The 24,431-nt window shown below is 39.3% G+C and overlaps 1 protein-coding gene across 9 annotated transcripts in view; it reads left to right on the top strand.

The window, feature by feature from the left end:
• The window catches only part of EPB41L2 (erythrocyte membrane protein band 4.1 like 2), a 212,386-nt gene continuing 188,197 nt past the window's right edge, over positions 243-24,431 (top strand). For 4 of the 9 annotated variants that reach the window (XM_018053210.1, XM_018053213.1, XM_018053212.1 and 1 more), the window contains exon 1: positions 243-367. The gene's annotated coding sequence lies outside the window, so the exon portion shown is untranslated. Of the gene's footprint in view, positions 368-410; positions 723-24,431 lie in introns of those variants that run through there. The other 5 variants (XM_018053217.1, XM_018053215.1, XM_018053214.1 and 2 more) reach the window with 3 other exon arrangements.

Genomic DNA, 24,431 nt, shown 5'->3' with positions numbered 1-24,431 from the left:
AGCAGTCATTATCTACGGTAGCTCCCAGGGCGAGTCGCGTCCTTTCCGCGCTGGGTACCCGGCGACTGCGAGCCGCTAATCCCGCTGAAAGAGTCGGTCGGACTAGCGGGGGCGGGGGCGTGGCCTGGGCGTAGGGGGCGTGTCGTGGCCCGCGGGGGTTTCCGCACCAGGGGCGCGTCCGGCGGGGATGCGGGAGGAGCTTCCGCCGCGAGGGGGCGGGGCTGGGGCGCTAGTCCTCTGACGGCCCCAGCCAGGGAATTTCAATTTGAAACCTAGCGGAGGGAGGAGGCGGGCGCGGCGGGCCGGCGACTGGGGCTGAAGCGGGACTGGTCCCGGCGGCTAGCGAGCTCCTGAGTGCGGCGTCCGGGTAAGGAGGCGTGCGGAGCCGCGGAATGGCTGGCCCGGGACGGGGGAATCCCGGGGCCGAGCGTCTGGTCTCTGCGGATCTGCAGGGGCGGCTCGGATTTTTCCTGTGGCTGCAGCTGGGAAGCTGATCCCGGGCAGGAAGCGGTGGCGGGACGGTCCCACCGGGAGGGGGAGGGCTGCCGGTGCTGGGGTTTTCTGCGGCTCCCTGTCTGCCCTCCTCCCCATTCCCGACCCGGAGACCGGTCCTGTTACTACAGGCCGGATCTCCGCTTCCCCGCTCCACTGCGGTCCCCCTGCTTCTCCCTTCGTGAGAGCGGGGGCCGCGTCTGGTCGGCGCCGAGAGAGGTGGGGGCACGGTGAGGACTGCGCCGGCCCCGCGGGGGTGCCGTGGGCTCAGGGTCACGCGTCCCGGGCCCCGCGGCGCGGCTGCAAGAGGGATCCGGCTCCATCCTGGGCGCGGGCCGCGGCGCGCGAGTCTGTTCCGATGCGGAGCGGCCCCCTCCTTCCGGGCCGGGGGCACGCGGCGGCGGCAGCGTTGCCCTTCAGCAGGATGGTTTTGGAAGAGGAAACGCGAGCCGAGGACGCCACGCGTCCCGGGGCGGGCCGCGCGCCTGGGCGCTCAGGGTAGCTGGGTTCGGGCGGCGTCACTCGCTCGGTCCCTCCAGACGCGGACCTCCCGACCAAAGTGGAGAGAAACGCACGTTTTGCTCTCTGATCCTTGTAGTCCCGGCACCCAGGTCATCTCACCAGCGATGGCTTATTTTTCTCCTCTGTTTGACGGCAGAGTTGGGAGCATTTTTAGTTGCGCTGCTGGGGTAAGGACCCGGAGCGAGCAGGATTGGAATCAGAGTCTAAAATCCCCAGCAGGAGTCCCTGCTCCGGGCAGCTCGGGAAGACGTCGGTCGTAATTTCTGAGATCTGTCATCTCCCTTGAGGTCAGGGTGTTTTGGCGAGGTTAGAAGAGCCCTTGCCTAGTCTATTATTTTGGGGAGGGGGTCTGTGTGGATCCTTCCTTCTGACTTAGGACGCCTTAAATTGCATTCCCCATGAACAGCGCAGCTGGCCGTTTTTAAGAGCTCTAGTGGGGTGAGAGGGAAGGAAGAACCTAGAGGATCTGTGAATATAGGTTCTCTTTTCTGAATCACATCCTTTCCTCAGTTTTTTTGAACTTCTCGAATCTGAAATGGCACGTGTATGCCAGGCTTCTTGTTCTTGTTACTGTTATATTTAAGCTTTTTTTTAAAAAATGAATCTTAACAGTTTATCCTTTATTCTTGCATTTTTTTTCAGTTCTCTTTTTATTTTTCCCTTGTTTTTTCCTTCTTTCACCGGAATCAGCTATTTCTGTATTCTCGATTTATAATACTGTATGGAGAATTTGAGTTTTAACTCGCGTCCTATCACATTTCCTCTTGGGTTTAGCACTTGAGGGAAACTGAGTCAGTTCCTTGGCCGCAGGAACTGGGATTTAAAATTCTGTCTGTGAACAGGTTTTACTCGGAAACGAATAGTACTTAATCCTATTCAGTTTCCGTTTGCGGGACTCTGCTGTGAGAAATCACAATCTTGGATTGTGATAAGGGCCAGCTGAGTACATCCATCAGGCTGACACAGCTTTTAAAGAGCTAGGTTGTGTCACCTGTCAGAGCTCCAAGGGTCAGTCCTAAAATTCAATTGAAGAAATCACTGTCAAATCTCAGATGTCTACTTTATAGAGGTTATTGGAGAACTGTACAAGTGGTAATGACTTGGAACAATGGGGTGGATTTAGGGCTAATTTAATCCTACCCTGTCTTCCTCACTTCTTGGGCAGAATTCCCACTGAAGTCAGTAGTGGTCTTGTGTGCAGAAGGACTGCTGAGAACAAGAGGCTGCTCATTTAGAGTAACAGGAGGGGACAGTTTCTTCCCTTTTAAAACACCCCTCTTTAAGAAAGACCTAGTCATAACAGTGCTTTAATCTTTTATTTCTAGTCAAAGTTAGACCTTCCAGAGAAAATAAGTGTTTGAGTGGAGCCCTCAACTTCAGATTCTTGATATCTAAATTGGATGGGGATTGCCTAAAACAATTAAAAGTGATTAAAAAAATCATTTAATGAATTTCAGTAAAATTATTACTAACTTCAATAAAAAAATTTTAACTGCTATATAGTATTCTCAACTGGGTATGTATATTAAACTGGGTGTATATATATATATATAAAACTGGGTATGTATATTAAAATCTGAAAATTAATTCCAAGTGAAAAGGAGCAGATTTAGGAGACAAATGCAAAGAGAAGTCCACCCACAAACAACTATAGAAATATAAAATGAGAGAATTCAGATAGCCCTTGCTGTATTTGGAGAGGTACCTTTCAGTTCAGTTTTGTGTACATACAGGCTTTAATGACTGGGCCCATCATTAGATTTGGAGGTTTCTAAGTTAGTTTTGTGTGGATCTGAGTTGGTAAGCTTGTTAGGTCCTTTGCTTCTTAAGTAACGTTCTTGTGGTTTACCCTTTCCAAATTACCCGTTCGAAAGAACTGAGTTTAGAAAACCTATCCAGTCACCAGATCTTAAAAATAGATTTTTTTAAAAATCAGAACCATGTCCACGTGGACTTCCCAACCACTTGCTTTCAACTAAAAATACTTGCAAAGATGACAAAGCAGTCCTTAACTGGAATATTTATTGGTAAAATTACTCTGTGATTTAGTAATATTGTATAGTTATGTTTAAGTTCGGGTTTTGCCCTGAATCACCACTCTCATATAACTGACTAGAGAACTACAAAGGTTCTGTCTTTGTCATTTTATTTAGGAATGTGGGGTTTATGTTTTATATAGCCGAATGCTAAATATTGTTGAAGATTTGGTTTTGTTTCTGTTTCCACAGGAAAGCATAGGCCTTTTTCTTTTGTTTTTTGAACTGACATATGTGTGGACTTTCTGAAGAAGTATGAATTGCTAGTATCTGTATAAGGTATTAATATAGTTTATAGGGATCAATATTGCTGAGGATCCAGTTTTGCATTTCTGAACGTCTATATTGTTTACTCGGAGAAAACAAAGGAAATATGCTGACCTCCCCGCCACCCCCACCTTTATTTAGAAACACATCCAGTGGCCTTGTTTGTTTTTTTCAGATTCAGAATTACTGTACCTAACCACCGGCTACCCTTACACATTTAAAAGCCTCAAGTAAATGTTTATGCTGGCTTCAGTACTCAGCAAATACTAGCCAAATTCTAATTTACTGCCCGTTTATAGAATCTTGGAATCTCAGGGCCGGACCTTTAGGAGTCAGCAGATCCACTCTCAGCCCTTTCCCCTCAACACACAAACATTTCCAGCCTCTTTGGAAGGCCTCAGTACATAGAAGATTTGTATATGATTCCCCCATAGATTCCAGACAGAGTGCCCTTTGGGAATGCCATGTTTTGGCATAAACCAGCAACCTGATACTCATAAGATTTCTATCATTCCTCTGACAGAGCAGTGCCCCAGATTAAAATCTAAAATGGAGTCAGTGCCTGGTATCCTTAAGTATAGGGGAATGGCTTCCAAGTGTAAATACTGTTGTTTCTTAGATGTTACAGGTAAGCCAAAAAGGAAGGAAATAATTTCTAATATCAACTAAAAATAAATGGTAATGGTTAATGTTTAAAAAATTTTTTTTCCATAAAGTATGTATATTTTATATGAGAAAGGGAGTCCATTTGTAGAGTTATGTGAAGTGCCTATAACATTGTTGGTACTTAATAATTTGATGAATTAATTTATTGAAACTTTATGTAATATATTGGAAGTGCATTTAGTGAGGGTTTTTTGAAAGTTGGAATTGACATTGTAGAATCTGGTACGGTTGCATGTAGAAATGTTATGTAGGTTATATTTCATAGAGAGGATTTGGTTTTTTTACTCTTATTATTTCCTCTTGTTCTGTGGTTGGCTTAATCTATATGGGTTTCTTAGATGCATGTTTGTCATGTCTAGGAGGGTAGATAACCTGTGCTTTATTTTCCTAAATATTGATTTAAATTGATTTAAATGAGAATGTTAGTGATTTTTCTCAATTTTCTCATTTTTTTTTTAAAAGTGATGTTGCTTTCCCCTTTGTATGGGGTAGACCTCAGGTGGCTTATGAGTTACATCCATACTGCTTCTGCTTTTTAAAAATAATTATTTATTAAATGGTTGTGCTGGGGCTTTGTTACTGTCTGTGGGCTTTCTCTAGCTGTGGTGCACAGGCATCGCAGTGGGTTCTGTTGTGGAGCACACGCTCTAGAGTTTAGGCTCAGTAGTTGTGGTCTGTGGGCTTAGCTGCTCTGAAGCATGTGGAGTCTTCCCGGAACCCATGTCCCCTGCATTGGCTGGCAGATTCTTAACCACTGGACTACCAGTGGTTAAGTCCCTTCTGCTTTTTGTTTCCCCCGCAAAGATTGAATTTGGACTAATTTAATATACTTAGTTACTTTAAAAATAGAAATATGTTTTCATATCATATATGCTCTGCATTTTGGTATTATTATTTTTTACTCCAGTGTATTGTGCATGTGTGCTAAGTAGCTTTAGTTGTATTCGACTCTTTGTGACCCTGTGGACTGTAGCCTGCCATGCTCCTCAGTCCATGGGGATTCTCCAGGCGAGAATACTGGAGTGGGTTGCCATTTCTTCCCCTAGAGGATCTTCCCGGGGATTGAACCTGCATCTCTTATGTCTCCTGCATTGATGGGTAGGTTCTTTACCACTAGTGGCACCTTGGAAGCCCGATATCTAGTGTATTAGATAGAGCCATAAAGGTCTAAATGTATATAGATTGCCTCAGAAATAATCTTTATAGTAATATGAAATCAATTTGAAGAATAAGAATTATCTTTTTATTTGCTCTGAGAACTATCATAAGCAAGATTTGCTTTAGTAGCCCAGCGGACATTTCACCTTAGTAACTAAGTTGGGTGTCACGGGGATGGTTTTAGTTCTTTCCAGGTTAAGAACCAGAGGTCATGGAAAGAGTTCCAAAGTGATTTTGTCACATGTTATCTGTAGTGCCTTGTCTAGGTCAGTTAGGGGAGTTCATGGTATTGATATTTAAACTAAATTGTTCATATTTTTACCAAAAAGCCAGCCTCCTCTTGCTTTGCCCTTTTTGTGGCCTTTATGTCTACTCTGTGAAAGAATTTTCAATACTTGAAGACTTACGTTACCCTCTAATTGCCTTTTCCCAAGAAAATTGTGATTTAAAAAACTTTGCACATAAGTCTGATTACCAACTCACTAATCATTTTTTTCCAAGCTCTGAATTCAGGATTCTAGACCTCCTGATGAGAGTTGGAGCTGGATCTACCACCATGATAAAAAAGTGCTAAGTTTAATCATATTTTTGAGTTTCCTGTAGTCTATTCATATATGTACACATCCCAGCATCCTGAAGCTACTAAATTAATACATAATTTACACTTTGCTATAATTCTTACATCTTTTCCATTTTGTCTAGTTAGTCTACTTGTTTTTCACCTTCACTTCATCTCCCTAAGGTACCAGAAGGGAGGGTGAGAATCATTTAGTTTAGATTCTTGACCTTGAGGTGAGAAGTATGGGTTTAGTGGGGAAGGTGTTGCCCAGGGTGAGTGGGCCCCATGGGTTCATGAACTGCCTGAGACTGTTAAGTAAAGTGTGTGTGTGTGTGTGTGTGTGTGTGTGTGTGTGTGTGTGTGTGTGTGTGTGTGTGTGTGTCAGAGAGAGAGAGGGATTTTCGGGAGGAGATTTTGAAAGGGTTTTGGGAAATAAAAACTGCTGATGTAGTTCTGTTCTTATTTTTGAGATTAGAGAATCAAAGTCTTAAGAGATTTCCTTTTTTTGTGTGTGTGTTACCCCATTGCACTTTCATGCCCCCACTATTGTGCTTATTTCCTTTCAGTTGAATTCTTTTAGTTGTCCCATTTTAGCCCATTGTCAAGGTTAAACTAAATTCTGATATAATATTGACCTCTCATTTTCTTACCTTGAACTTAATGTGCCGTTATTTCCTTACAAATTTCTTTGGTGAAAATATTAATTAGAAGAGATCAGTGACAAGTCCACACTTTGGTGTTGGTTAGACTGCCGTCTATGCCAGTGGAACATTAGGTAAAATACTTTTCAAGGCCTTAGTTTCCTTATCTTCACTGTGGGGATTAATAATCATAACCTGCCTCAGAAAGTTAGAAGAGGACTAAATGAGCTAGTGCTTATAAAACGCTTCACACAGGGCCTGGCCTCTGTGAAATTGTTAGGTTAGGAAGAGATCTAGTGGGTTTCATGTGAATACGTGTAAGCAGTTTTTTTTTTTTTTTCTTTTTTTGCAGTGATCAGGAATAATTATCTATGTGGAAGTACAGTCTTTGATATGAAACTGTAATTTCCTGTGGTGATCACAAGTTAAAACCACTTTTTTCACAATTTCAGTACGGTATCTCTAGAATTTTTTTTAACAAACTACCCACTGCTTTTGGCAGTGTTTAAAAAGCATATAGGTGGCAAAACTGTTTGGATCTAATTTCAGTATCACAGACAGATTGCAGTCTTTTTTATTATGTTGCTGGAGGTAACTGATTTGGAGTGTAAAATTTGTATGTATATGCTATCGTATTATAACTTCCTCTGTAACTGCAGTGAGCTTGGTGCAAGACAGTTGTTCATGAAATTTTTATTGATAGTGTTTAAACCTCTACATATGGCATTAAAATATGACCTTTTTACATCCAGTACATCTTTTTGTACATGAAGTAGATCTGCAGACATATTTTCCCCGTAACAGTGTTTTAACTTTCAGTTAGTCGACAACATTAAGAAATCAGGAGGTTTCACAGAAATATCTTTTTCAAAAAAGAAATTTATTTATTTATTTATTGGGCTGTGCAAGGTCTTAGTTGTGGCATGCCAACTCAGTTGAGGCGCGTAGGTTGTAGTTCCCACACCAGGACTCTGACCTCGGCCCCCTACATTGGGAGCATGGAGTCTTAGCCACTGGACCACTAGGAAAGTCACAGAAATATCTTCATTTTAGGTTTCTCTGGGGAAATTGGAGGACCTTGGCAAAACTGGGCCCACACTCCTCTCTTGGAGTGCTGAGTTCCTGCCCCATCTAGCACAGATCATGCTCTCCTACTTTGCCCAAGTCCCTCCCATTTTCCTTCAGATTACCATTGGACCTTTTCATTCATTTGCATCAAATACCTGGCTCCTTTACGCTATTGAGTTGAAAACTTGACAACTCAATGAGTTTTCATTGTGTAAGTGAAATGGATTTCAGTAAATGAGATGTAAATTCTGTAAAATGAGATGAATCTCTTTTTACTAAATCGCAATTTTGGAAGATACATCTCTGTGACCTTCAAGAAGGTGTCCCGGGCAGTGGGGCTTTTCTACCTTTAGGGCCAGAGGTCATTCCCCACCTCTCCCTTAGCAAAGGCTGACCTCTGGCTCACAGTCAGTCATGGTTTCTGGAGCCTAGCATGCAGTGGATCCTCAGTCAGATGTGGAAAGTATACTCTTTTGAGGTTCTTCCCAGAGTCCGTCACTCCTTCTCGGAAGCAGATTGCCTGGTTCTCTGAAGCCTCGTGTGACACTGCTGTACCCCGTAGCTGTACCTTGTTTGTATGTTATTCAGGTTCTTTAGAGGACCTTTTTTTTTCATTTCATCATTCAATATTTTGGTGTATATATCTAGGAAGATAACTCTTTGGTAGACACGACTGGTATACCATCATCACACTGAAAATTATTTAATTTCATCAAATATTCAATTTTTGATATTCAAAGCTCTAATTATCTAAAGTATCAGTTTTTGAAAAAGCTTGTTTGAATCCAGATTAGGTTAGGATCCTCATGTTATGATTGGTTGGTACATCTTTTTTAGCATTTTATGTAGGAGTGTAGTTGGTTAACAATGTGTGTTAGCTCTGGTGTACAACAGAGTGATTCAGTTATACATATGCATGTATCTTCTTTTTCAAATTCTTTTCCCATTTAGGTTGTTTGGTTAGTGTATCTTCTAAGACTGATAAGCTCTAGTTTCCCCTTTCTCTGTTTCTCCCTGCAGTAGTTTGTATGTTGAAGAAATTTGATTAGTTGTTTTATGTGGTTTCTCACAGTGTGAATTTTGCTGATTTCAACCCTCTAGTGGAGAAGGCAATGGCACCCCACTCCAGTACTCCTGCCTGGAAAATCCCATGAACGGAGGAGCCTGGTAGGCTGCAGTCCATGAGGTCGTGAAGAGTCAGACACGACTGAGGGACCTCACTTTCATGCATTGGAGAAGGAAATGGCAACCCACTCCAGTGTTCTTGCCTGGAGAATCCTGGGGACAGGGGAGCCTGGTGGGCTGCTGTCCATGGGGTCGCACAGAGTCGGACTTGACTGAAGTGCCTTAGCAGCAGCAGCAGCAGCAGTGTAATTAACCTGTTCCTTTTCCTTTGTATTTTCTTTAAATACGTAGTTGGATATATGAAATTGGTCTAATTCAATTTCTTTATTTTCTTTCTTCCTGTTTTTATACTATTCCTCCATGATGTAGGCTTCTGTTTGACACTTCTTGCTTGCCTTCCATCCAGCCTTCATCCTGGCTGGAGGTGCTGTCCCATCAGCTGGGTTGTCTTCTTTGTCTGTGCTGGACAAGTGCATTTTATCCTTGTGGCTTAGCCTTGTTCTAGGTTTCCTTGTCTGTCATCTGATAAGGCTGGAAGCATTGATAATAAACAGGTGAAAAAGGAAGAAAATTAACCTTTGGAGCACAGACAGAACAACAGCCAGCTACTGTAGTTGGTGCTTTATACATGTTAATATCCCCAATCCTTCTTATAACACCTTGAAATAGCTGGTATGCTCATTTTACAGATGAAAAATTGAGGCTTAAAACCAGAATAATTTGCTCAAGGGCACCCAGCTTGTGTGCTGCTAAAACTTCTGTTTCTTCTGCAGGGGAGGGAGAGTTACTTGCTTTAATTGATTAATGCTTATTACTCTGTAGAACTTGAAGATTTCAGAAATTTATTGGCATCTACAGTATCTGACTTAACGAAAGGGAAATTTGTTTTCCTAACTGGTTTTCCGCCTTCTAGTTTCTTTTGTTATGGTGTGGTTATGAAGCAGAGTCCTACTTCTAGCTGCATGATTCTTGACTCAAGCTGGAATGGCAAGAACCCTCCTTCATCTTGTTTTTCACATTAGTGTGATGTTGGCAGGCTGATGTTTCAATGTAAGAAAAATGGCCCAGAGTATAAAACACACCAGAATAAAATGTGTGCCTCCTTCCTTGTCAGTTTTTATTTTTCAAGCAGTTTTACACTTTTTGCTACTTCATTCACAGTACAAATGGCATTCCCCAGGGGGCTAGTATATAATTTAGAAAGTCAGGTACTAGTGTCGGGATTATAAAGAAAAGCAGCAGACACCTGCTTTTCATGTCCCTTCATGACAGATTTCTGCTCCTTAGAGGCAACTACTTTCAGTTGTTTTGGTTTTATTATCTGTGTTTTGTTTAAAACCATGATTTTCTTGCTTTTTCAATTTTAGACAGTAGTAGCTATTGACTCTCCACCTTGGATGGAGTTATTCTCCTTTACTGACTCCCTCCTCCCCAACACAGTTACACACTTTTCTCTCTTTCTACAACACATACAGTCAGCAGCCAAGCTGTGTATCCTGCTTTGGCTGCATATACTTTCTTTTACAACTTTTTGCTTCATCCTGAAGTTAATTGCCTACTTCTTCCTCATTTGTATAGTTTTCTTTGTTCCTATCCTTAATTTAACTCTAAACTGTGTTGTAAACTATATTGCAAACCATTTTCATTTTTTTACTAAGGACATCCTTCCCGGGCTGGTTGATTTCTAGAACTGCTTTGCAGTTGTTTTCTGTGCCTGTGTGTGTGCTGTCACTTCAGTCATGTCCAACTCTTTGCAACCCAATGGACTGTAGCCCGCCAGGCTCCTCTATCCTTGGGATTTTCCAGGCAAAAATACTGGAGTGGGTTGCCATGCTTTCCTCCATAGGATCATTGAAATTTCTCTTTTCCTTTCTTCCTAACTTCAAGGTGCCAGACTTATTCTTTATCTCTTATTTTACATGAGTACATCCTCCAGTAGTTTCCCAACAAAGTGCAGAAAAGGTGAATTTCTTGAGACCTTGTTATTTTAAAGCAACTTTTCCCGCTCTTAAAATGCCTTTTTGTACTCTTAATTTGAATGCATTTATAGTGTGGCTGGGTATAGAATTCTAAGTTAGTGGTTACTTTCCCTCTGAATTTTGAAGGTGTTGCTTCATCGTATTACTATTTTAGAGCATTCCAGTGTTCTCTTGAGAAGACTGCCTAGATTCTAGTTTCTGATTCTGTGTATGTGCCTAGTTTGCTTTCTTTAGAAGTTTTCAGGATTTTTATCTTTGAACTTGGTGTTTGGAAATTTCATGGTGATGTGCTATGATTTGGGAGTCTTTTACTCATTGTGCTGAGCACTCACTGGGCCCTTTCAGCTTGGAAACTCTTGTCTTTCAGAAATATTCCACTATGATAATGACTGCCTCTTTGTTCTCTGTTCTTTCTGGAACTCCTGTTAATTTGGATGTTGAATTTCCTGCAGTGCCTTCAGTTTTGTTACTTTTTTCTCTCTGATGTCATCTCTTTGTCCTTTTGTTCCCTCTTTTCGGAAATTACTTCAGTGTTTTCTTCTAATCTCTCTACTGAACTTTTTTGCTTTCCTATTTTCAAAGCTGCTCCTTGGCTGGTAAATATTCTTTCTGATAATGTCCAATTCTTTTTTTGTGTGTATATGGTTTCTCCAGTCCTGCCCATCTTGATGTCCCCCCTTGCTTTCTCTCTGTCTGAAATGTTCTTCCTGCAGATGCCTGCACAGCTCACTGCCTTAGCTCCATCAGAGTTTGGCTTCCATGATCATTTATTTGAAACTACAACCCAGCTCCCGCCTCCTTTACCCCAGTGTGTCCTGAATCCCATGTGTTTTCTTTCTTTCTTCTGCAGTGTGTATTGCTGTCATCAGATACCCTTATATTTTCCTTTTTGTTTATTGACTCTCCTCTCACTAGAATGTATTCTTGCCTGGAGAATCCCAGGGACAGAGGAGCCTAGTGGGCTGCCATCTATGGGGTCGCACAGAGTTGGACACTACTGAAGTGACTTAGCAGCAGCAGCAGCAGCATAATGTAAGCTGGATGAAGGCAAATCTTTCTATCTTCTTTTGTCCAGTATTTCTGGTACCTACAACAGTGCCTGTGCAGAGTAGGCACTTGGTAAATATTTGTTGACTGAGTGACTGGACCTCCCTGTTTTACTGTATAGAACCTCACCTCTGCCCTCTGAATGCAAAGCTTTTCTTCTTTAAGTTTTGTAGAGTGAACCTCTTGTCTTCTGGCTGCCAAGGTTTGATGAGAGTGTATGCGTGATTTAAACATACCTTGCCCTTATTTCCAACAGGTCCCTGTCTTCAACTCTCTCTCATATCTCAGCCCTCAGAAGTTTCTGGAAGTTCCAGTTCCTAAGGCTCTCAGGGCTTCTCCAACAATCACATTGTTTTTGGTAGGTTCCCACCAGAATAGCAATTCAAGCTTAGACTTTCTCTGCTCTGCTAAGTCAGTTACTTTGTACATCTGTTTTCCATCTTCTAAAATTCTATTGATATATCTCATCTGCTGGCCTGTCCCCTCCCTTTTTTTTTCTTTTTGTGGGTTTGTACCTTTTTTTTTTCCTCTTTAATTTTCCTTCTGTCATTTAGTGTGGTTTTGGGAGTGAGCAGAAATTAACTCATGTTCAACCCACTGGTTTTAGAGTTTTCAACTGATAAAAATAAATTTCCAAGATTATTGTGGCACTCACAGTTGGTAAGAACTGCAGCCATAATAAAATTGTCCTTTTTTTTCACACCAGTAACTGAGTTGAACTTCAGTTATATATAGAGAGAAAAACAGAAAAGTCACGCGATTGAGTCAACCTCCAGGGTGGGTGGGAGTGGATGACTGATATGTCATTAAAAAAGAAAGTGCTTCTTAGGAAGAGCTCAGAAAATGTACTGTATTTTTTTCTTGTGGTATTTCAAGGATTAATTCAGTACACACACTTATATATTTGAATCTAGATTTAAAAATACACAATAGAAACCAATTTGATGTAAATGTATCAGAATTGGCAACCTTATTATGGAATTTACTGAATATCTTAGTTTGTCTGTCTTTAGACTGACACATGATTGGCATACATAAATTTGAATATTCTTTGACTATTTGAATATTCTTTGGTTACTAGAGGAAACTTTGAACTCATGGGAGTTCTGTTAAATAAGGGTGAAAATTTTCATTACTAGAGCATAGATAGAGAGTGGGACTTATTCTAATGGAAAGACACACACATTAGGGGTTTTTGTGTGTGACTTTTGGGAAAAGTGAAACAAAAATGGAGGTTCTGAATAAGGTAGTGGCTGAAAGGTCTGAGAAGCTCTAGGATGATCCCAGGGCTCATGAGTACATGTGATTAGTGTTGGTTAAGTTGCCGAGTGGGTTTTAGCAGTTTATTAATTTAAATACTTTATACATTAATGTAGAGGATATTATAGGTAAATAAATCAGGGCGGTATCTCCCTAAAATGTGGTGGTATGTTAAAATGATTTGAGGTGGTACACAGATGAATCTTTTTCTTTTAATTGTTAAATACACGTTAGTGTTTATCAGAAAAATACCCAAGTACTCAAAACTGTGATTTCATTGATATTATGTACTATAAGGCTAAAGTAGGTATTTTAAAGTGACGATATAAGGATAAATGTCACATCAATAATAATACAGTGGCTGTTTGGATTTGGCAAGAATTATAAAGTCGGTCTGATTACTAAAGGTTGATAAACTTTGGGCAGGTAATAAGATTTCTCCTAATAGATAACAACATAAAACTGTGTATGCTGACTGTGGCATAAACTTCTGTTTTGGGTAAGGAAAGTGAGTTAGGAAGGAGTTAAACATTCTCAAAGGCATTCAGCAATTTAGTAATGGAGCTTCAGGCACAGCCAAGGTCTCCCTGTGTCCAGAGTTGTTCCCTCTAGTGTGTGTGTTCTTTTGATGTTAATGGAGTTGCCAATTGAAGTTTTCTTGGAGAACTTAGGAAGCCTGCCAAGTTTTATAGCTGTCTGTAGCTTTTATATATTTGTATCTTGAGCCCTGAAGGTAGACAGAGCTAGGTCTTCCAAAAATAGTTCAATAAATGTGTCAACGTTTTGAAATACTACTGAAAAAACAAGGAAGTAGAAGTCCTATGGGATTATTGGAAAACGGTGCCAAATGCTTTCACAAGAATTTGAAAAGCAAATGTGGCCCGGTGGTCATATGCTAGACAATGGTGCATATTCAGCCCTCATTTTGGAGCCCATTTTTATATGATAATCTTTTACTTTTCCCCAGTACTCTCTGTTTAATCGCTTTTAGACTTTGGGAGGAAAGCTGCTAAATGAACATCTTTCTTAAAAGGTGTTCTTTAATTCACTTCTCTTAGGGAGAAAAAGGCAGACATCTTTTTTCTTAATAAAATGAGTCCAAATTGTGTATGGGAAAGGTTAGAGTGCCAAGTAATGAGTTGGGTCTCTCCACTGACAAAGGAATCAAGAGTTTATCCATGGGCTTGTAACCAGAACTGTTTTTGGATCTTAGCCATTAAAATCAACATCAGTAAAGCCGGAGTCCTAATTTCCTTAATGCTAAGATTGTCTGTTTTAAATTACGCACAGAAGGGAACGTGAACATTTTTCTTCCTTCCACCCTCTCTCCCCACCCCCAAACAGAAAAATAAAGGTGCGGGGAAGATAGTCTCCGCAAGAGCAGCTCTGCAGTGAGCGGCTGCTGTGGGGAGCGTGTGTAGTGCAGACGTGGCTCCAACTTTTCTCCTAATTGAGGCCAGTCCACTTTCATCCTCGTTGCGGCTGACTTAAATGAAAGACTTGAGGGTGGCGTCTAGAGCATTCTATAGATCTGTGATCGGTGTTACTTGCTCTGCGCAGCACACACGGAACAGTGAAGGATAAGATGGCTCTTTTTTTTTCCCCTCCACTCCCCAGTGTGGTTCTTTAAGACTTTCTCTTTTTATTGTTGCTGCTGTTAGGTTTTTTTAAAGTCATGTTTTTACTGTATCTGATTATGTTTTGAAGTGGTTTTTTTTTTTTTTTGAGAAAAAATGTACCATTGTCAGCAATAGAAAAGTATTTTTCTTTTTTAAATTTTTTATTATGGAAAAAATTAAAAATGTTCAGAAGTATAGAGAAGCCTCACCCCGCTTTGACAGTTACAGGGCCAGCTAGTCTTGTTGATACACCCCACTCTCATGACTTGGAAGCAAATTCCGGATACTATATAATTTCTTTCGTAAGTAGGTAAGATTCCCCCCCTCCCCCTCCATTGGAATGTGCTCTCTGGTCTCCAAAATAAAGTTCATGTTTATTACTGATTTTGTAGAATTAACAGAAATTAGTTCATTTACATCATATTCACTTGTCATGTTTTTGGAATAAATATCTGAATATTGTTTTGATCAGTAAAAGCAATTTCATGTGAGTTTTAACCAATGGGAGCCGTTTCATCTAAATGCAGTGCTGTGGACATAAAGGAAATGCTTTAGCCAGTGCTCAAAAACGTAATTTCTAAACCAAAATCTGAATGGATTTTCAAATTCTAGTGCATTCTCAAGGTAATATTGATCTTCTATGAATTGTTTTTCCATGGCTCCTGTCTGTGTTAATGCTAGATTTTAATGTTCGTTCTTATTTTTATTTCTATGTTTTATTTATTTAATTGAAATATGACTGATTTAGTTTTGTGTTTTAGGTGTACAGCAGAGTGATTCAGTGATTTTGTTTTTAGATTTTTCTTTTTTCTTTCCCTCTCTCAGTTCTTTTTTCTGCCATTCATTCTTTTGCTTAGCATAGTTTTGTGGCAATATGTTGGAATAAGACCAGGTGAAACATTTTTTTTTTTTTTTAGCTGACTGAAATTTAATGGGACTATGCGGTTATAAAATCATAGCAACTTGCCATATGTGTAGTTCTGTCTGGCAGCACAGCGGGGAAAGTATATGCCTTAAACAATGGTCGTATATTTGTTGAGAAATCACTTGTAAAACATTGATTGGCATAATAGCCAAAGCTGACACTCACTTAATAGTTGAAGTACTTTTCCTAATTAATAAGCATGCCTTTTATGTTGGAGATAGTTTACTTTATATTTTAATTGTTTTAAATTAGGACTTAGTTTAATATATATTCTGTAAAGATATCACTTATTGAATTAGAAAATGCTGATAATGATAGATAATAGATAACATTTCTTGAATACTTAGTATGTGTCAGACACTACCCTATAGGTACTTTTACACATATTATTCATTTAATCCTCACAGAGGTCTTGTGTGGTTGGTACTGTTATTCTAGGTTTGCCTCTTAAGAAAACTGAGGCACCATAAGATTAACCAATTTGCTCAAGGTCACTCAGCTAATTAATGGCAGAGTAGGGATTTGACCCAGGCCATCTGAGTCTAAAGTCATAACTACTGTCCTGCATTATCCCTGAGAATATGTAAATTCCTCTTCGTACCCTATTTGTGCTTGCACTCCCCTCCCCAGAGGAGCCATTTTGAATCAGAGCCAATGCTACACCATTGTATGAGATTATAATTTAATTACTGGGTGGGTGTTTTTCATTGAGAAACTTGAAAGCTGTTAATGAGGTTCTACTCATGTTCCTTTCCTGGCTTTAGTTATAGAGGAGAAGGGAGGAAAAGTGGAAGCATGTGGAAGGTAAGGTGAAGTGGCTTCCTCCCCCACCCCCCACCCCCAGTAGAACGCTGAGCCGTCTGGAATGCTGACAGGTCACAAAGGAGCTGTTGAGGCCAGTACTTCAGAGTACCGCTGAACCCTCAGTTGAGTACCTTGAAGTGTAGGTATATTGTTGGAACGTTGGTCTTCGTTGGGCTGTCCTGAAAAGTGTAGACTTTTGTCAGCGGTTTGGCCTGGGTCTACAGTGACTGGAAGTTTAACAGACCAGGTATCTGATATTCTTCCCCCTCTCCCTCCACTTTTTTTTTTTTTTCTCTTCTGAAAGTAGCAGAGGATAGAAAGAAAATAGTTCACCAGTTACTAAGTGTGACATTGGGCAAGTGACATTGTTCTTGTGTCTGTTTTCCTCTTTAAGTGGTTCAGTTGTCATAGGTCCAAATCCACTTAAGATATTGTCTGTGGCTCATTCATTTGTCTCCGTTTGTAGAGAAAGTAATTTAAGATGCCTTTCCATATAGGAAAAACATAGACATAGAATTTTGGCAAAACATTTGATAATGTTTTCATGCTGCCTGAATGGCAGCATTAGGGAAAAACTGTGTGTTAGGGGGAATCTGTGGTGGTGTTACTGAAACTTTAATCTTTGTCATCTTCTATCCGAAATATTTTTGCCTATAATCTTCCTGATGACAGACAAGGACTGCTAATCAGATTTACAGATTTCATGGAAGTGTTGTAGGGAAACCAAATAAGGCTTATATAGATTGTCTTATTAGCTACAAAATGGGTTGAAATAAAGAAGATGAAAGTTGTTGAAAGTAAAGGTTGTCTATTATAAGGTTTTTGAAAGAGAAACAGGATAGCTTGACCTTCTTTTCAATACTTGTACTTGAAAAGTAGTAGATATCTTTTTATTCCTTTTATTGACTTCTGGCCTCACCACTCCAGTGGAATTGTTCTTTTCCATGTTGCTCTGGAAACAACAGAGATTGCTCTGTCGTCAAGTCCATTGAACACATTTTCCTTATATTATTTTTGATGTTGGTGACCAACCATATTGTCTTTGAAATTCTCTCCTGACATGTTAGGGCTCTTTTTCTATATTCCTTCTGTTCTTTGCAAGATTTATATATTCTTTCTGTTCTTTCTTTTCTTCTGACTACCCCGTCATTTATTTTCTGTTTCCCAGAGTTCTCAGTCTTTGATTCCTAGCCTTGACTAATTTCGTATCACCCATGACTTCACCTGCAATCATAATTTGTTAACTCAAGTCTCTCACCAGGCTTTCTTTTCAGCTCTGAATTCTTATATAACTTACAGGAATCTACCAGTATCTCAGAGGTTTTTTTTTTTTTTTTTTTTTTAGTGAATATGTGAAATATCTTGTGTTTGCTGCTAAGTCGCTTCAGTCGTGTCTGACTCTGCGACCCCGTAAACGGCAGCCCACCATGCTCCCCCGTCCCTGGGATTCTCCAGGCGAGAACACGGGAGTGGGTTGCCATTTCCTTCTCCAGTGCATAAAAGTGAAAAGTGAAAATGAAGTCGCTCAGTTGTGTCCGACTCTTAGCAACCCCATGGACTGCAGCCCACCAGGCTCCTCCGCCCGTGGGATTTTCCAGGCAAGAGTACTGGAGTGGGGTGCCATTGCCTTCTCCATCTTGTGTTTAACTTGGAATAATTTGTTCATTTTTAGATACTACATTTTAAGGGATATGTTGTATGCAGTAAGTATGTATTTGTTCAGTAAGAATGAATGGAAGGATAGACATACTGAGTCCATGTCCATGGAGGGGTTCCTGGAATGATGCAGTTAGGAGAAAACATAACACGTGGGGAACTAGATGTTGAAACAGCTGAAAGAGCAAGACTCGCTGGGGTGGGCAGCATGTTGAGACTGTCTTTTGAGCATTGGCTTTCTAACTTTCTTAGGACAAAATCCACTTTAAAAATAGATTTTGTACCTTGACTGTTTATTCAGTGTGGAAGTCTATGTGTGTATATATGTGAATAACAGACATGTTTTATAGATTTAGTTCTTAGCCTTACTTATGTGCTGTATGCTCAGATTTTCTTTTCTAAATAATGATGATAAAATGTCAGTTAACAAACCACTGACTAGATTTCACAACTCACCAGTGGCCTGTGATCTGTTTATCCTTTTTACATGGATAAAATAAGAGATTCGGAGAAGAGAAGTTTCCGATCCACTATAAGAACTTTTTAACAGTTGAAGCAGGCAGAGAATGGAATGGATTGCCATAGGAAGGGGTTTGAAAGACCCCAGGGCTATGGCTGATTCATATTGAGGTTTGACAGAAAACAGCAAAATTCTGTAAAGCAATTATCTGTCAATAATAAATAAATAAATAAAAAGAAAGCCTCCAGGGCTGATAGTCACCTCTTAAAAGGTGTGGGAAAGAGTCATTGGGTGAGGGATGGGATTTTGTGACACCATTAAGGTGTCCCCCAAGTCTAAGATTTTCTGGTTCCCATTTTGATAAAATTTTTTATTTGATAAGCTAACTTTATTCCATGTTTTTTCAACAAAGAGCTTTATTTGGGAAGTTTTGAATATATACAGAAGTAAACTGAATAGTATAATGACACCCCTCATCCTAACCTGTGTACTCTTATCACTCAGCGTTAACAGTTGATCACTCGTGGCCAGCCTTGTTTGATCTACGTTTCTGTTGCCTTCGCCCCAACTGTATTATCCTGAAGCAAATCCCAGGCATCTGATCATTCAAATATAAGACTTTTAGAAAAATCACAATACCATTATTATACTTAAGAAGTTAACAGCAAATCTGCAATATCAAATACTAACTCCATTCAAGTTTCCATTTGTTCTCATTTTCTTTCATAGTTTTTTTTTTTGAAGAAATTGGGTTGTTTGTCCCTCTCATTCCCTACAGTTTTGATTTTGCGGATTCTATCCCTGTGGTTTAGTTTGACCTGTTACTCTGTCCCATGAATCGGTAGTCATATCCAGAAGCTTTTATCAGCTAGAGGTTCAAATTTTAAAATATTTTTTTTGGCATGAATATTTCATTAGTTCTGTTCTTTTTTAAAATTGCTCAGGGTATACCAGATTTAATTGTAAGGATGATTGGTTTGGTTTCTTAGTTCTTCATTTTTCAAAGTCATCCTAAGCCCACTTCCCCATAAAAACAGATGGAACCACTTAGAAGTTTGGGAACATGATAATCCTGCAAACACCACCTCCAAATACAAATTACAAGTTTCTTGTCCAGCTTCATTTCCAAAAAAGAAAGGGAGAAAGCAGATGCCTTGGTAATTACTACAGACCGCAAATCAGGTTTTCAGCTAAAGTGAGACATTTTACAGTAAAGTCAGTCTTGATTATTGTAGCACACTGTGGAGACCTTGCAGTTTTGTTGGTTAAATTTCCCACTCAGTAAGCAAGTATTGTCAGTGGTTACTCCCCATCCCTTCTTCCTTGGTGGTTGGAAGTAAAAGAATAAAAATGGGAAGATGGCAGGTCAGAAAGGAGTGTATCGTGGTTCAGTTGCCAAGTCGTGTCTTACTCACTGTGACTCCACGGGCTGCAGCACACCAGGCTCCTGTGTCTTTCCTTCACCATCCCCTGGAGCTTGCTCAGACTCATGTCCATTGAATTGGTGATGCCATCCAGCCATCTCATCCTCTGCCATCCATCCCCTTCTTCTCCTGCCCTCAGTCCTTCCCAGTATCAGGGTCTTTTCCAATGAGTTGGTGTGTATGCGAGGAATCAAATAACCGTGTTCTTTGGTGATCCTTTTGAAGGATATTGGTAATCTTCTTCCTATTTTTTTTATTATGGAAAATTTCAAATGTACAAATAGAGAAGATAGTATAATGAGTATCCATGTTTCCATTACATAGTTTTTTTCCCCCCTCTCATGTTCAACACATTTGCCAAAATTGGGTCGGGAGTCATGCTGTAATTCAGCAGAATCTTTGTTTCATTTGTTGTAAGACTTGTAGCATAGACTTTCTGTCTTTTCTTCTTTGTTTTGTTTGTGTTGGTAAATCTTTTGCTGGATTGTATTTTATTTAGGTTCATGTTTATTATGTTAGGTGGTAGGTGAAGAAGATCATATTTGATGAAGAGGCTGTGATTAGGCTTTATTCTCTGCCTTCTGTTTTAAATTTTTTTTAATAATGGAAGCTAACGTAAATGTAGAGAGATGGAGAGAGTAGAATAATGAATTCCCATGTGCCCATCTTCTAGGCAATTATCAACATATGGTCAGTTTCGTCTCATTTATGTACCCACAAATCTCTGTGTTCCCACCCTGTCATGCTGGATTGTTTTAAAGCTGATCCCAGATATTATATTACTTTACTCATAAATGCTTTTCTGTACGTCTGGTAAGCATTTAAAAAAAAAGACCAAACCCACAATTCCATTGTCACATCTAAAAAATCTAACACTTCTTTAACATCATATATTCAGTGACTATTCTTATCTTCCCATTTATTTCATAAATGTTTTTCTTGTTGGTTTCTTCAAGTTAGGACCCAGATAAGGTCCACATACGGTTGATAATGTCTCTTAAATATCTCAATATGTAGTTTCTTTCTCCTCTTTTTCAGTTCATTTGTTGAAGAAACTGGGTTGTTTCTTTAGAATTTCCCACCTTCTGAATTTTGTTGATTGCGTTCCTGTGATAGTACTTAATTTGTTTCTCTTGTCTGAGTTTTCTGTAAATTGTTAGCTAGATCTGATGCTTAATAAGACTCAAAGTTGATTTTTGATGGTAGTGGTTTGGAGAATCCATCATAGTTGTCAGTATTTATTTCTTATTGCACCGCTTTAAGATGTATGGCAATATATGGTTGGCCCACTTTCTCCCACCCAAGTACTAACCAGGCCCAACCCTATTTAGCTTCTGAGATCAGGGCACGTTCAGGGTGGTATGGCCGTAGAGTGTTGGCTTGCTTTCTGAGATGAAGGTTGATCAGTGGGCTCAGATATTGTCAGTCAGCTCAGTCCATCCATGGTAGTTTCTTATGGAGCTTTTGCCTAGTGCTTTTTAGCTGCCACTGATAATCTTTGCCTAGATACGCTGTTTCATTGCATTAACTTCTAACCAGGTATATTTTCCTCTGAATTACTTAAATTATGGAACTCATAACATTTTGCCCCAATTTCTTCATTATATACTTGTTAAAAATGAAAGTTTTCGCATTTAACTGGGATATTACTATCGTATATAACAATTGTCAATAGTTCTCTAATATTATCTGATATTGAGTTTATATGAAAATCTCTCCCATCATCCGTATGACTTCTTTTATAGCTCATTTATCAAACTAGGATAATGAAGGAGCATGTATACAGTTACGTCACTTAAGCCTCATGATTTAAAACAGTCCTCTTCCTTTCTCTTTTCACTGTCTTTTTCTGACAATGAAAGATGCAGGATGGCTGCCTACGGTCTTGTAGAATCTTTGTTTTTCTGGGTTTGTCCAGTTGTTTCCATGTGGTGATATTTACCTCAGTCTAGTCGCAAAGAGTCGGACACGACTGAGCGACTGAACTGAAAGTACTCTTTATTTTCTGCAAAGTAGAATTTAAATCTAAAGGCATGATTAGATTCAGAATAAACATTTTGGTAAGAGTACTTAATAGCCAAGTTATATATTTCATATCACATCAAATCAAGACCCACATAATATAGTTATCCCACTACTAGTGAAGCTAAGATTAAGACAGTGACTAAATTCCTCATTTAGAGTTATATTTTCCCCTTTGTTGCAGGCAGATAATCCCGAGGGAGTGAGACTTTAGCACCATACAAATATTTTAGTTCTTTATCAGTCGTTCATCTAATGATGTCAATACTGTTGATGGTCCTGAATCAATTATATGATGGGGAGTTGCAAAATGGTGATAAAATGGGATTAAAAATATTATGGTAAAATACACATAATGAAAATATACTATCTTAACCATTTTGAAGTGTATATTTCAGTAGTGTTAATACATTGACACTGTTGCACAACTAATCTCCAGAACTGTTTTCATTTTGCAAAACTGGAACTCTTTACCCTAAGAGTTTTCTCATGCTTTCAGCTTTGTAAGCTTGCAATTTTCTTTTTCTCATCAAGGTAGGCTATTTGATTACCATGAAGTAGTTTTTAATTTAAAATGTAGGAGTAAACAATTAAAAACTTAATTTTTTCCTTTATCAAATTTTAAAATGAGCCATTAATATGTAATAGTAATCTCAAGGTTTTTTAGTTGGTTTGTGGATTTTTATATATTCAATGTATTTCCATCAAGTACAGTCATTCTTTTTGATGTTCAAATTGTTCCAAGCTTGGCCAGTGGGAGTCCCTTCAAGTTGGCTCTTAAATCCTTTTGGCATGACCCTATCAGGCTTTGAAAGTAAGGGATATGTTTGTTTAAAGGCACTAAAATTTTCTTTGGAGAATAGGGTCAAACCTGTATTAGCCGAAGCACAGATAACATCCTTATTATAGAAAAGTGCCATAGAACAGAGTAAAATACCAAGGTCCTAATTCATCAGCCTAAGGAGAAATAAGGTGAAGTTAGAAGACCTCTTAAGGCCTCTTCTCATTTTATATTGTGTGATCTTTTACCATCTATAAGGTTGTTTTACCATTTTGTTATTATTGGAACAAAATATTTCAAGAGTTTGAATGTTGTTAGGTTTTTCCTTAAATAACATCTTTATTAGTTTCTTCCTATTCTGATAGTCAGCTTCCTGGGCCTTGGATTGAAGGACTGTAAATTGGAAATGTGAGGGTTTCACACACATGTTTCACAGTTATAAAGTCCATCGTCAGAGGAAGCATGAAGGGATTTGCATCCTAACCTTTGCCTTTTATTCCAATAAAACGTGGCTAAACATTCCACATAGAGAAGGTCAACCTTATAACGCTCGATCAATAAGCTGCTGTCTTGTTTCCTGCAGACAGCTTTATTTCCTCTCATTTGAGTAAACAGAAGAGGTTTTATCAAGAGTTTAAATGTATAACTGAATTTGTGAGGACCAGCATCATAATACTTGTATCATGTTTTCAAACCTCTGGAAGATACCATCTGACATTAAAAAAAAAAACTTTTTGGTTTTGAAAATGGACTTTTCCCAGTGTAATGTGAGTAATGGTCATCGCATAAGCAGTCATTCTTTTCCATTCAGTTTTCTTTTTCAGAATAAGTGTGGCTCAGTTTTATCCTTATGCCCCCAGTACACTATGACTACTTTTGGTTAGGAATTGGATATCAATTGCCAGTTTTCTTTGAATACTTTGAACACATACTGAATGTTGGGCAGAAGTACAAATAATACAGCTGCATACCATACTAATAAAAACAAAATGTTTTGCCTTGTAAAACAGTTTCTTCTAGAAAGAAGTATTATGGGATTCTGTATTTATTCATCAATGAGTTTAGTTTTTATGTAAATAAAAGACTATACTGTATTTTAGTTAGAAATATTTCTTTTCAGTGTTAGGCGTGGTTGGTTTGTACAATAACCCTCTGAGATCATTTTTATATGTATGAGAAGATCATTAACTTTTTCAAAGAAAGCCAACCCTTTAAAAATGTGTTAAGTTGCTTTAATTGCAGAAACTATGAATATTGTTATATCTAGTAAATTAAGTGCATTCTGTGAATTTTCCAGATGGTGAAAGCAACTGGAAGAATTTGACACATTTCTTCTCATTCGTAATATTAATGAATTGTGAATTAGTGCGGTTGTAATCTGTACTGGATTGTCTGTATAAGACCATAGGGGCTTGCATGAGAAATACCCAATGTATGTATTTAGATTTAGTTATTTTCTCCCCCACTGTAACTGGATTTGAGATATCTTATATGGAGTATGTATGATTAAATTGCTGAAGTAAAAAACAAATTGAAGTCTGGTAAATTAGAAATAAAAAGAAAATGTCAAAATGAAACATATGTATGGCTGAGTCCCTTTGCAGTTCACCTGAAACCGTCAGAACATTGTTAATCGGCTGTACTCCAATACAAAATAAAAAGTGTGTGTGTGTTTTTAAATCTACCCTCCACACACCTCCTATTCCTGTCGCTATCCCTGGTGGCTCAGTGGTAAGGAATCTGCCAGCTAATGCAGGAGATGTGGGTTCCATCCCTGGGTGGGAAAGATCCCTTGGGGAAAGAAACGGCAACCCACTCCAGTATTCTTGCTTAGGAGATCCCATGGACAGAGGATCCTGGGAGGCTGCAGTCCATGGGGACATAAAAGAGTCTGATAGGACTCAGTGACTAAACAGCAAC

The sequence above is a fragment of the Capra hircus genome, chromosome 9 (genome assembly GCF_001704415.2).
Source record: "Capra hircus breed San Clemente chromosome 9, ASM170441v1, whole genome shotgun sequence".
Classification (NCBI taxonomy): Eukaryota; Metazoa; Chordata; class Mammalia; order Artiodactyla; family Bovidae; genus Capra; species Capra hircus.
Note: the sequence above shows the minus strand (reverse complement) of the source record. Positions and strands in the feature narration are given on the sequence as shown.